Raw genomic sequence first — 12,566 nt, forward strand, 5'->3', positions numbered from 1 at the left:
CAGGAAGAAGCGGAGGGCCTTGAGGCCATCTGCATGAGGAATACAGGTGTATAGGGACTGGACGTCCATGGTGAAAATGAGGTGTTGGGGGCTGGGGAATTGGAAGTCCTGGAGGAGGTGGAGAGCGTGGGTGGTGTCACAGATGTAGGTGGGGAGTTCCTGGACCAAAGGGGAGAAAATGGAGTCCAGATAGGTAGAGATGAGTTTTGCGGGGCAGGAACAGGCTGAGACAATGGGTCGACCAGAGCAGGCAGGTTTGTGGATTTTGGGAAGGTGATCCTTTGTCACAAACTCCCAAAATTTTGTCTTGTATACTTTGCCCTACATTGCAGCTAATGATCAGGAGCCTGAATGACAATCTTAGACATGACTTATCTCCCCTACTACTCATCATTTCCACCCTAACTGATTCCTGAACTCCTGAGTCAGGTTCATTTCTAACTATTGCACCATTGCCATCTTTGATTAATGGTGTTCCTGCCCCAAACTTGCCTAGTTTCTTGAATTTCATATTCCCCTCAATATTCAAAACTTGTTCCTCTCCTCCTGCGACCAAGTCTTCCTAATGACTATCAGGTCATATTTATTCAATTCAGCATGCAACATCAATTTGTTTATTTCACTATGAGCGTTGTCTGAATCCAGATACAGAGCCTTTAGTTTTCCTTATTTGTTTCTTTGTAACATCGAGTCTCGATTGCTGATTTATTTGTAGGTCTTTTTTTGTCCCTTCCTGTCATTCTCCAACCTTCATTGTCCACATTAGTGTTGCTCTTCTGCTTCAACTCCATCTCTTGACTTGCTACAATGGCTTTATCCAAGTTTGATCCCCCACCTTGTTTGGTTAATGTCTTCTTTGCTTCCCTGGTTGCACAGCTCATGAGAACACAAGTCTCAGCATGGTTCAGGCATATATCGCCCCAATTTTACAGATTCCACTCTCCCTAGTAGTGATGCCAGTGTCCAACAAACAGGAATCCACTTCTCCCATTGACGTTTTTGAAGATACACATTCACTTCTCTAATCTTCCTCATTCTGTGCTATTTTTTATTTGGCTCAAATAGTAAACCAGAGTTTACAGCCTTTGAGATTCTGTTTATCATCAAATTTCTCATACTCCCTCAGGAGAAACACCTTCCTAGACCTACTTATATTTCTGGGCCAAACACGCATCCTCGCTCTCCCACTCACATTCTTCTCCAGCCAGAGCTGATATCCCAAACCCTGGCATCAGGCAGATAACACAGCTGCCTGGACTCATGCTCTGCTACCGAGAACAGTGTTAAATCCCTTTCATTATGCCATTTCCTGCAACGATTACATTCCATCTTACCCCTTTCCTTGAATTGTTTCCCATACCATTGTGCTGTGTTCATGCGAATACAGCCCTCACCCCCATCAGAACAAGATGAAAAATACCTCAAACCTGCCAGACAGTTGCAAAATCTTCTTTGCTCCTGCCCTCTGGGTCCCTTCAACTGCCTCACAGACAATTACACCCTCCTGCAGTTGTCAACTGACCAAATCAGAAGATCCTATCCTAAGGGGTATGACTGTCTCCTGCAATAAAATGTTCAGCTAAATTTCCCTCTTCCTGATGGTTTCTGCAACTCAGCTTAATAACTCTTACAGTCTCAAGCAGCATCCAGGGGCTCCCATTTTCTGCAATTGTGGCACATCACCTGCCCCATCATTTCTAATATGCATTAAAAATTAATAGATGCCAATTAATTAATGTGTCATCCACAACTCCCATAAGTGGCACAGTCCATTAACTTTACAATACTGATGAAACTTACAGTTTCTGACAATATCAGTTATGGATTTACTTGCACCTTGTGCTGCAGGATATTGGAAATAAAGTGCTGTAGGCCAAAAACAGAGTAGCAGAAAGAAGGACCTCCTCTGCACCTTTTATCAAACTTCACATTCAGCACAATTTACCTCTCGCAATAAACCTTACTGAAAGCATCTCTTTTCCAAATGGACTGAACTTCTACTTTGAAGAACTCAACCTCTGTCTCATTCAGAAGTAGCCTGCACATTAACTGTGTTCTTTAAAACCCTTTTCTTATATCCATAAAGCTGTGATGAGTCATTCTCCAGCTTAGCCTTGTGCTCCAGTAATCAACATCTATTCAGGCACCTATTCAGATAATCACTGGACAAATGCCGCTATCAGGCAGCTATCAATTTAACTGTCATTTTAACTCAAAGTTATGCTTAGCTACTTATAGGTTAGAATCTGACGCTTTTCAATTTGAAAAAGAATTACCACTTGAACTCTCACCTCGAAACTAAATCCCAGAGATATTCACTCAAGTACAGTCTTCTTCACACTGACCATACACTCTCACTGACAAAATTCAATGACACTGCTATGGGTGTGTAGTCATGTATAGACCAATGCGAGTCAGGATGGTGGATCTCCTTACCTCTAGAGAGCCAGACGGAGAGTGGGCTCCTAATAATTGATAAATGCTTACCATTAGGCCACCTTTTCATTCTAGTTTCTACTGAATCCAAATTTCACTTTCTGTCATGGTGGGATTTGAACATTAGTCCCTTAAATATTTGGATTACTATGTTAGTAATATTACCAGTATGCCAAAACCTCCCCATTTATAAGGAAACCAGATCCCTCTGCAGTATGACATTGGACAGTTTATTGTCTTTTAAACAATATTCTACCTTTCTATTCTTCCTATTAAAGTGGACAGTCTTGCATTTTCACACATTATATTCTATCGGCCAAATTTTACCCACTCACTTAACCTGTCTTTTTCGTCCTCAGAACTGATGTTCATGCCTCTCTTTGTACTGCTAGCAACTGGCTACAATACAATAAATCTCTTCATCCAAGTTATTAACATGGATCATAATTTCTTGATGTCCTAACACTGATCCCTGTGGCACTCCACTAGGTACAGATCGTTATTAGGAACTGGAATCCTGATAATGTCACTGGGCTAAGAGATAACAAGGTGTAAACCTGGATGAACACAGCAGGCCAAGCAGCATCATAGCAGCAGAAAAGCTGATGTTTCGGGCCTAGACCCTTCATCAGAAAATTTTCTGAAGAAGGGTCTAGGCCCGAAACATCAGCTTTCTTGCTCCTATGATGCTGCTTGGCCTGCTGTGTTCATCCAGCTCTACACCTTGTTATCTCGGATTCTCCAGCATCTGCAGTTCTTACTATCACTGAAACAATGCCACTGGGCTATCTAGAATAGCAGCCCAAATCTCTGGCAACATGTGTTTGAATCTCACCATGGCAGCTGGTGAGGTTAGACTTCAATAAAATCTGGAATATAAAACTAGTTTAACGGTGGCCATGTAACCATTGTCTTGTTTACTGATATTCTTTAGGGAAGGAAATTTTCTGAGTTATGTGTGATTCCAGGCCCACTGCAATGGGATTGATTCCTAGCAATGAGCAGTAAATGTTGGCCTTGCCACGTTCCATAAGCAAATTTTTTAAAAGTTGAAAGTCACACATTTATTCTGACTCTCTATTTCCTGTTACCCAATTTTATTTCTGCACTTGACCCACTGAACATTTTAGCTGTAACTTTTTTTTGGTGACACCTTATCGAATACCTTTTGGAAATCCAAAGACTTGGAAATCCAAAGAACCTTTGTCCAAAAATAAAAACGATCTAATAATTCCCTTTTATCCACCCTGCTTGCTATATTTTCAGGAAGAAAGCTAATGGCATGCTGGCCTTCATAACAACTGGACATGAGTGCAGGAGCAAGGAGGTCCTTCTGCAGCTATACAGGGCCCTGGTGAGACCGCACCTGGAGTATTGTGTGCAGTTTTGGTCTCCCAATTTGAGGAAGGACATTCTGGCTATTGAGGGAGTGCAGCGTAGGTTCACAAGGTCAATTCCCGGAATGGCGGGACTATCATAAGTTGAAAGACTGGAGCGACTGGGCTTGTATACACTTAAGTTTAGAAGGATGAGAGGGGATCTGATTGAGGCGTATAAGATTATTAAGGGATTGGACACTCTGGAGGCAGGAAACATGTTTCCATTGATGGGCGAGTCCAGAACCAGAGGACACAGTTTAAAAATAAGGGGTAGGCCATTTAGAACAGAGTTGAGGAGAAACTTCTTCACCCAGAGAGTGGTGGATATATGGAATGCTCTGCCCCAGAAGGCAGTGGAGGCCAAGTCTCTGGATACTTTCAAGAAAGAGATAGATAGAGCTCTTAAAGATAGTGGAATTAAGGGTTATGGGGATAAGGCAGGAACAGGATACTGATTGTGGATGATCAGCCATGATCATAATGAATGGTGGTGCTGGTTCGAAGGGCCGAATGGCCTACTCCTGCACCTATTGTCTATTGTCTGTTAATACGTTTAGCAAACACAAAATACTGTTCTTCAAACTATGTTGACTCTGCCTGAGAGTTTTATAATTTTCTAAATATCCTGCTACTACATCCTTGATAACAGATTCAGAATTTTCCCCATTAAGCATCGTTAGCATATTAGACTAAATGGGCTCGAGTTTTGCTTTCTGTGTCCCTTCTTTCTGAAATATTATTGTTTTAGTTGTGGCTTACCAACCCATTTTGATCTTCCCAGAATCTGGGGAAATTTGGAAGGTTACAACCAATGCTTACAGGTGACTAGATGTTGAAGGAGATGGCTTGCAGAGATAACGTGTGCATGAGGCAATATCTTTCAAAGTTCTGTTGATTCTGGAAAGGTTCCTGCAGACAGGAATGTAGCAAATGTACCCCCAATATTTAAGAAGTAGGAGAGTGAGAAAATATTAGTTTGATGTCAGTGGTGAGGAAAGTGTTGGAATTTATGACAACCAGACACTTAGAAAATAATTAAATGATTTGACAGTGTCAACATAGATTCATAAAAGTGAAATTATGTTTGACAAACCTGGTAGAGTTTTTTTTAAAAAAGCATGTTACTCGTGACACAAATAAAGGAGAAACAGTGGACATGATGCATTTGATTTTCCGAAGGGGTTTGATAGGCTCCTTCACAGGAGGTTAATAGACATAATTCAAGCTCATGGGATCGGGGATAAATATTACGAATTTGTTAACAGGCAGAAAACAGTGAGTCAGAATAAATTAGAAGGCAGGCTGTTGGTGGTAGGGTATCATAAGAATTACTGCTGAAAATACAACTGTTCACATTATACATAAATAATTCGGTTTTGGGGAAGCAAATGGGATATTTTTAAATGTGCTGAAGACACAGAATTAGACAGGAGTGTAAGTTATGAGAAAGCTGCAAGGAGGTTTCAAAGGAACTTGGCCAGGCTAACTGAATGGGCTAAACATGACAAATGGAATAAAATGTGAATAAATGTGAAGTTATGCACCTTGATTGAAAAAAAGTGGAAAGACAGGAATAATATCCTTAAATGATGAAAGATTGGTAAGTGTTGATGTCCAAAGGGACATGGATGTCCTTGTTTGTGAGTCACTAAAATTAGCAGACAGGTAAAACAAGCAATTAGGAAGGCCATTTTTTGTGTTTTTGTGTGCCGCTTTTGTGCTCCTGAGATGCTGCTGGGCCTGCTGTGTTCATCCAGCCTCACATTTTATTACATTAGGAAGGCCTTGATTGATTATGATTGTTTTAAGTTCCTCCTTCCCTTTCGCCCCTGCTTTTCAACAATTCTTGGGATTTTTGTGTCTTCTAATGTGAAGACAGACAAAAATATTCATTTGAAGGTTCTTCAATGATCTTGTTTCCCACTATTAATTCCCTAGTCTCACTCACTACTGGAACAATGCTCAGTTTTGCCACCCTTTTCTGTCCTTATTTTCTTGCAGAAGCTTTTACTGTCTGTTTTCATGGGCCAAATCTTCTGGTCTCCAAATCTTCTGAGACCAGCTGTATGACTGAAGATGAGGTTGTGGAACTGTTTGGGACGTTTCAACTTCCAATGGACAATAACTATATTCCCTGGAACCCTTTGAGTATATTTCTGCCTCTGAATTAGAGCGGGAGACTTTAGACAGATCTGTGGTACTTACCTGGAAAGCCAGCCAGGAAATGTTAAACAGTTTAATACATAGTCTGATATCTGAGTAATAACACAACTGATCCCTGAATCACCTTCCCAGACTCCTTTGATTATCTTCCTGACCACCAAACTACCTCATCTCCTGATCCAATTAAGCCCTCCAATCTACCTCAATGACTGCTCCCTCATCCTGATTACAATCGCTGACCACACCTTCAGATTCTACCCAGCCTTGCTGATCACACAACTACTACCTGACCAGATTAGCTATTTGACCAAAATGATTAGCTTCCTAACCCAACATGACCTGATGCTCTCATACAGCCATTGGACCGCATCTTATTGGCCACCTGACTAACTCTCCCGATCATCTGACTGGCTCCCGACCCAATTGGATTAACTTCCTTTCAACCATCCAGACCACCTGATTACCCTTGCAACCTGATCTAATCTGGCCTGACTCGCCTCCCAATTTGATTGCTGCTATTGAATACCCAAATATCCCCCAGCCCCATCCTGAGCAAATACCCTCTGACCATCTGACAACCCCTCTGACAAAACTGCCCACTTAACCCATTTCACTCACTTAATTGGAGATGGTGGCTTAGTGAATGGCAGGTCTGATGTGTGAAGAGAGACTGAATCGTTTAGGATTAGACTCACTGGGGTTTTCAAGGAAAGCAGGGATGGGAACTCTCTAGGAACCTATAATGTTCTAATAGGACGACACAGGGTAAACACAGGAAAGGAATTCCCAATCATTTAAGACTGAGATGAGGAGAAATCTCTTCACCCACAGAGTGTTATGCCAGTAGAATTCTCTGCCACAGAAATGGCTGAGGCCACAGCATTGAATGCTTTCAAGAAGCAGTTAGATATAGTTTTTAGAACTAAAGGGTTCAAAGAGTGTGGACAGAAATTGGGAACAGGGTATTGAGCTGGTTGATCAGCAATGAAGCTTGAAGGACCGAATGGCCAATTCCTGCTTCTATTTTCTATGTTACAATATTAAACTAGTAATACGCAGGCCCAGATTAATGTTCTGGCACCTGGGTTCAAATCCCCACTTGGCAGCTGGAAACGAAAACATACCTCAATAACAACCAAGACAACTGTTTTAAAAATAATGGTTGACTAATAAGCTTTCGAGAGGAAAGTCTGCTGTCCTTACCAGGTCTAACCTACACGTGACTCCAAAACAACAGCAATATGATTGGTCTGAGTGGATTGTCCAGCCACTTCAGGGTCAGCTAATTTGCATCTGGAGTCATATGAAGGCCAGACCAGATAAGGATGGTAGATTTTCCCTCCTCAGGGATATCAATGAGCCATTTACTTATTTGGGACAATCAACAATGGTCACCATTCAGTTAGCTCTTAATTCTCGATTTCATTGAATTTAAAGTTCACCATCTGCCATGGTGGGATTCAAACTCATGTCCCCGGAACATTACCTTGTGATTGTGACATTATCACTAGGCCCACCACCAGACCATGTTGCAGAATTTGATAAATGTGAACAAAATGTATTATCTCTATCCTTATAAAGAAAATATAGCATGAAATAAGAACATGAAGAGACTATTTGGCCCATCAAGCCATCAGGCAATACAGGGGGTGCTGCTATAACACATGTTCCAGCAACATGAATTGGCTATAAAGTGACTGACAAAGAGGGGAATACTATTTCTAAAACGCAAGCTTGTGTTGGCTATAACGTGATTCCATCAGTGACATTATTGTTGTTGTTTTCAAAGATGTTTTTAGAAATGACCGCAGAAAAAAAAACAGGGGTCACAGTATGAGGATTCAGAGTAGACCATTTTGGACGGAGATGAGGAGACATTTCTTCACCCAAAGAGTGGTGACCCTGTGGAATTCATTACCACAGGAACTAGTTGATGCCGAAACATTGAATATATTCAAGAGGCGGCAAGAGACAGCATTTGGGGTGAATGATATCAAAGGTTATGAGGAGAAAGCAGGATTAGGCTATTGAGTTGCACAATCAGCCATGATCATGAAGAAGAGCAAAGGACCAAATGGCCTCCTCCTGCTCCTATCTTCTATGTTTCTATGGATTTCAAGATTTTTCTGACCTGGGATAATGCACCAAGCCATCGTCGTACCATTGGTGAGCTTTCTGAAAACATTAAAGTGCTATTTCTACCCCCAAACACAACCTCTCTCCTTCAACCCATGGACCAGGGTGCAACAGCAGATTTTAAAGCTTATTATTAAGATGCACACTTAAGAGGCTGTTTGCAGCCACTGAGGGGAATATGGACAGTGTTCTTCAATTTTGGAAGAGATTTGAAATCAAGAATGCAATTTACATTATTGTGGAGGCCTGAGGTGATGTTAGTAAGGGCTGCTTGCATGCAGTTTCGCAGAAGCTTCCTGCAGATTTTTTCAAGATTTTAAAACCATTGATCTGACAGAGGAGCTCCCAAGAATCAAAGAACATTGTGCTGATCTTGCAAAGCAAGTTCGATTTGAAGAAGTGGAGAGTGAAGTTGTTGAAGAGCTGCTTGAATCCCACTGTGAAAACCTCTCTACAGCTGATCTACAATAACTTGCTGCTGAGGAGTAAGTGGAAGCTGGAGATGGAGAAGATGAAGTCCAGAATGCAGCACCATGAGAGCTTTCCGCTTCTGTTGTGTCTCCTATCCTGAGGGAAATTAAGAAGCAGTTGCAGCTCTTAGAGGACAACGATTACAACACAGAATGCGGCAGGGTAGCAGTTTGTAGAATAAGATCTTATTTGGCACCCTATGAACAGCTTCTTCATGAAAGAAGAAAAAGGGCCAAGCAGCAAAAACTGAATTTTTTTTTAAGCCAAACCCCAAAAAACAGTCAGAAGACAATGAATCACATCCATCCATTTCTGGATTAACTATTTTTTGCCCTCACACTGCAAACACAACTGCACCTGAAGCTGATGATGATGACAACGACCCTCTGCCCCTGCATTAACAACAGAGCTACCTCAAAACCTCCTCTTCCATCAAGTCATGTTGACATTTTTTCAAGGTAAGGCGTTAAATTTACTTTTATTTGATTATTAGATATGAATTAAACATTTATTCAAACTGTGCAATCCTTTGTGTTAGCCTTTTGAATGATTTTTCAGCAATTTTGAATGAGCTTTTTTGGTAGTCAGCCCCCTAAACCCACATTTCCCATAGGGCTGGTTATTTCTATAACACAAGAATGCAACTATTGCATTATAGCAGAACCCCCTGTATGATCATGGTGGATTAATTTCAACTCTACCTTCAGCCATACTTCGTGTGTGTTGATTGCCTGAGAGATGAAAAATCTGTCTACTCAAGCCTTTAATATATTCGGTGATGGCACGTGCAAAATGCTCAGGTGTAGAGAATTCCATAGATTCACAAAACTTTGAGTGAAAAAATATTCACCTCATCTTGGTCCAAAATGAAATATCTTCACCGGTCACATATAAAACTTTGAAGTGTAGATATTAATACATTTCACAAATAAGCCAAATACATTGCTCTATCTGGCTTCAGATAATTTTTTCTATTGTCTCCGACGTTTCCCACTGTCCATCAAAAGCAAGCATTCACTTGTTAATACACTGTACCAGATGCCCTCTATATGACACATGTCTGAAAGGTCTGCTCATTTCTCTAACTCTGGTTGTGTATCACTTGACTGTAAAGATTCATTTATCAAACTTGACAGCTTGCACTTCATTGAGAGGCAATTGGACTGTCCATTAATTACAACCCTGTAGGAGTGACACTGAGCCATGCAAGGTTTTGCTCTTAAAATACATGTTAACCAGTCTTTTTTTTGAGTTCTGCTCACGTCTCACTACGTCGTAATAACCTAATTTCAGGTGAACATTTGCAGTTCAAGAGACCCTTTATAAGATCATTCAGCTCCAGATTTAGACTGATACAGGCTGAGATCAATAGAATGAAAGTCCTTTCTCTTTGCAGAGGTTAAGAATCCTTTTTGAAATTAAGGCTAGAGTGCAGCACACTGCACATTTTATTGAGCCAGTGCAGAGAATCTGACAGAATGAATGGTGAGTAAACTATTGGTAGCATGACAATCAATTTCAGTAAGATGCCGTTTATCTATCCATGTTGCTGACCCTCTCTCATTAATCCAGCAATTTTCCCTATCACAGTGTCAGAAATGCAGGGAAGCAGAAGATTGAGCTTTAAGCTTAAGGCATTGGGTAGAAATGTGTTAGGTGCGCTTTAAAAATAGCCTGTTAGAAAATGCACGCAGTAAAGTCACCATAGTCCCAGAGGTCCAAAGGACTGCTCTCTCATTAGGGAGAGATGACTGATAGTGAGGTTTACCTGAGGATCAGTCGAGGGGTGACACGGAGAAGCATGACCTTCCCGTAACCTGCGGGAATTGCAAATGGAGCCATTTGGCACCTTATCATAGTGTAAATCTGCATAAGAACATAAGAACCAGGAGCAGGAATAGGCGATCTGCCTCACTGAGCCTGCTCCACCATTCAATAAGATCCCGGCTGTTCTTGTCAGGACTCAGCTCCACTTTCCTGCCTGCTCACCATAACCTTTAACAACATTCAACAAGGAAGCCTGAGCTGCTTCACTGGGCAGGGAATTCCACAGATTCACAACCCTTTGGGGAGAAGAAGCTCCTCCTCAAGCATCCTTGAGAGTTTTTTTTATTTCATTCATTCATGGGATGTAGGCATCATTGGCTAGGGCAACATTTATCACCCGTCCCGAATTGCTCAGAGGTTATTGCTATGCTTCTGGAGTCACATGTATGATAGACCTGGTATGAACCTGTGGATAGAAAGTGGAGTCAATGTTTCGGCTCCAGTGACCCTTCTTCAGAGGTTATTTAGGCTATTCAGTGAGTGACTCACCTGATTCCCCTAAGTCCCTCTTATTAACAAGGTGCAAGCATATTTTTAGGATATTTAGCAAGTTATTTAGAATGTTTTAAAGAAGGGTCACAGCGCCTGAGACATTAACTCTGCATTCTCTGCACACATGGTAGGCAGGATGGCGAGGAAGGTGAATAACATGCTTGCCTTCATCGGTCAGAGCATAGAGTATAGGAGTTGAGATGTCACGTTATGGCTGTACAAGACATTGACGAAGCCACTGTGTTCAGTTCTGGTCACCCTTCTATAGGAAGGATGTTGTTAAACTTGAGACAGTTCAGAAAAGATTTACAACAATGTTGCTGGGAACAGAAGGTTTGAGTTAGACTATAAGACCAGAAGACAAAGGAGCAGAAGTTAGGCCATTCAGCCAATCGAGTCTGCTCTGCCATTCAATCATGACTGATAGGTTTCTCAACCCCGTTCTCCCACTTTCTCCCTTTAACGCTTGATCCCCTTGATAATCAAGAACCTATCTGTCTCAGTCTTAAATGTAGTAAATGACCTGGCCTCCCCAACCTTCTGTGGCTGTGAGTTCCATAGATTCACCACTCTCTGGCTGAAGAAGTTTCTCCTTATCTCTGTTTTAAATCTTCCCTTTACTCTAAGGCTGTGCCCTCAGGTCCTGGTCTCTCCTACCAATGGAAGCATCTTCCCAACATCTGCTCTGTTCAGATCATTCAGTATTCTGTAAGTTTCAATTAGAACCCCCCCCTTCTAAACTCCACTAAGTATTGACCCAGAGACCTCAAACATTCCTCATATGTTAAACTTTTCATTTCTAGGACCGTTCTCATGATCCTCCTCCGAACCCACTCCAGGGACAGTACATCTTTCCCAAGATATGAGACCCAAAGCTGCACACAATACTTATAGGGAAAGGCTGAATAGGCTGGGCCTTTTTTCCCCTGGAATGTCAGAGGCTGAGAGGTGACCTTATGGAAATTTGTAAAATCATGAGGGGCATGACTAGGGTAAATATCCAAGGTCTTTTTTTCTAGGGTTGGGGAGTCCAAAACTAAAGAGTATAGATTTAGGGTGAGAGGAGCAAGATTTGAAAAGGAACTGGGGACGGACTTTTCGCACAGAGGGCGGTGTGTGAATGGAAGGAGCTGCCAGAGGAAGTGGCAGAGGCTGGTACAATTATAACATTTAAAGGCTACCTGAAAGGGTATGTGAAGAAGAAGGGTTTAGAGGGAATATAGGCCAAATGGGACTAGGTCAAATTGGGATGTCTGGTTGGACCAGATGAGTTGGACTGAGCGGTCCGTTTTCATGCTGTATGAATCTATGACTCTATGATATTATTAAACTGGAAAGGTTGCAAAAATAGTTTACAGGGTTGTTATCAAGACTGGAAGGCAAGCAGCCTCTTAGGAATGGATAAACACAGCAGGCCAAGCAGCATTAGAGGAGCAAGAAAGCAGATGTTTTGGGTTGAGACCCTTCTTCAGAAATGGGGGGGGGGGGAGGAAGGGGGCTCTGAAATAAATAGAGAAGCAGGGGGAGGCGATGATGGAAGGTGGATAGTGAAGCAGATAGGAGGCTGTTAAGCCTGATGAAACGACGAGGAGGAGGTTGTTGTTGCAGTCAGAGTGTCCATCTTCAGTCCGCCTGGCCCTCTCTCCCTATTTATTTAAGAAC

This window comes from Stegostoma tigrinum, chromosome 14 (assembly GCF_030684315.1).
Source record: "Stegostoma tigrinum isolate sSteTig4 chromosome 14, sSteTig4.hap1, whole genome shotgun sequence".
In the NCBI taxonomy this organism is placed as follows: Eukaryota; Metazoa; Chordata; class Chondrichthyes; order Orectolobiformes; family Stegostomatidae; genus Stegostoma; species Stegostoma tigrinum.